Source organism: Centruroides sculpturatus, unplaced genomic scaffold (genome assembly GCF_000671375.1).
Source record: "Centruroides sculpturatus isolate CEXI.00-Female unplaced genomic scaffold, Cexi_2.0 scaffold779, whole genome shotgun sequence".
NCBI lineage: Eukaryota > Metazoa > Arthropoda > Arachnida > Scorpiones > Buthidae > Centruroides > Centruroides sculpturatus.
Genome location: NW_019385026.1, coordinates 292051 through 294205, shown reverse-complemented (window position 1 = coordinate 294205; position 2155 = coordinate 292051). Strand labels below are relative to the sequence as shown.

General features: G+C 28.3%; 1 long non-coding RNA gene across 1 annotated transcript; it reads right to left on the bottom strand.

The window, feature by feature from the left end:
• Positions 1 to 1035: 1035 nt before the first annotated feature.
• Positions 1036 to 1394, bottom strand: LOC111633614. The gene is made up of 3 exons (XR_002758079.1): positions 1298 to 1394; positions 1160 to 1219; positions 1036 to 1097 (listed from the first exon to the last, which is right to left on the bottom strand). It is a non-coding gene; the product is annotated as an uncharacterized LOC111633614 (long non-coding RNA).
• Between the last annotated feature and the right edge of the window lie 761 nt (positions 1395 to 2155).

Sequence of the window (2155 nt, the reverse complement as noted above, 5' to 3'; positions counted from 1 at the left end):
ATCGTTAGGGATTATCGTCATCTATTCTATTGTTATAATATACGAAGAGCAAACCAAAATTTTTCAGATAATAGTAATAATTTAATTAAAGATTATTATAAATTTTAAACATATTTTAAAGTGATTAGAAACAAATTAGCAGTGACAAAACAAACTAAACCGATGTAAACAATCGCCGAAATAAACACCGAATTAATCATCCAAAATGTAAATAGGTAGAGTTTCTTGTTGCAATATTGCTTATCGTATTTATCGTCATAAACAGGTGGATACATTTTGTACACCCACACGCAACCTGAAATAATTATTGATTTAGAAACGGTAAAAGAAAAATGAAGTACTGTATTTAATAATTTTACCTAAAATAAACCAAGACAACAGAAATATGAGTAGTGTTATAAGAGAAACCTTTAAATATGTCTTCCGTTTTTTAAAATTTTCTACAGATCGAATAGTGGCAAAGTATGGTCTCGATGAAAATTCAACTGGTTAAATCATTCATTAAATAATGATTTTTATATAAAAAAAATATTTAAACTAATAAAGTTTATAAATAAAGCTTTAGAAGTACTTTTACAATAATAGAATACTTTTAGTGATTATTACTAAATTAATATTTTAAAAATGAAAAATGAAAAATGCTACTCATAAGAATCAACTCTATAAAAAAATCTATAAAATTTAATATTTAATTTGTCATAATCTTATAAATCTAGAAATAAATTTTATAATAACTCTTTGGAGAAAATAACAAGAAAATAATTAAAAAAATATTATCGAAATTTCTCGTTCAAATCTGTCAAAGTAATGTAAAGACTTGAGGCAGTTCGTAGATAGGACTGCACTTTTCTGACAGCTTGAAAAAATAATGGCATTTCTACTGACTATATCTTATAATTTAATTATAATATTAAATATTTTACTTATACACCCGCTGCACGCTTCTATAGAAATGAAAATATGCTTATATGGTCTCGATGAAAATTCCCAAATCCCCAATTATCAAAATATGGTCTCGATGAAAATTCCCAAATCCCCAATTATCAAAAATATTGGCACGTTATACTGAGCTGGACATTCTGTTAAGTACGTTACACCTGAAACAACCGCAGAAATCAGTGTAAACAATTCTATAATCTCTTACAATTAATTTACATACCGAATGAAACCATCAAGAATGGAATTACGATGAAGAATGCCAAAACTGTTAAGTAGGAAACTGAAATGAAACCATGACAAAATTATTAATTAAGGCTGCAGATATCATTTACAATGCATTCTTTGTTATTAAACATACCAATCTTGAACATAATTTTATTTACAGCTTTCATAACTTCGAACATTTTATCAGATTCGATTTGCTGTTTCAGATCTTGAGGAAGAAGCGATTCCTGATATCCTGGCGTTAATGAATTTAATTGATTTATAAAGATATATTTATTACTTAATTATTCCATTTACCTAAAACAATTGTAGCATAATATTCTCGTTTCTTTATTCCATTCGTCTTTTTGTGTTTCTCACTTTCAGGAAGTTCAGCATCTTGTTTAATTGAATAATTGCTTTGGGTGTTTGAAACGTAGTTTCTTCTTCAACTACTTTCTCCTAAATAAATGTTTAGTTGCATTATATTTTGTAAATTTTTTATTAATTATAATTAAAATATAAAGTAAATTAGAAAATAAATGCACTTTTGTTTTATTTTTTTATGTAATTTTTCTGCTTATATGAAACATCAGCAAACCACTGAAAACCATTAAAGCTTCAATCCTTACTCATTAGAGATGTGCATGATCCTCAATTACAACACTACAAGTAATTTTTAATTTTACTATTTCCTTTCTATGGGTACTAAGATGTTCTTTTTTTCGGACTTATCGTGACTTTGGCCATTCTCATAACAAGGTGAGTAGCTAGTGAGGGATCAGAGAGACTAATATGTGAACCGCCGGGGAAATTGTATGTTTCCGTTTTTAACGACATGTCGTTAAACCTGCTCACGGTCAAGATGGCTTAAATGTTTCTTATATTTATCCTGCTGTGACGGGGTTTGATCGTCGGGTCGAGTGGAGAAAAAAGGAGTGCCGTCGGTAAGGTGATAGACGATATACGAGTAAACGAGAAAAACAAATTTAACAAAGAAACAACAATTTAT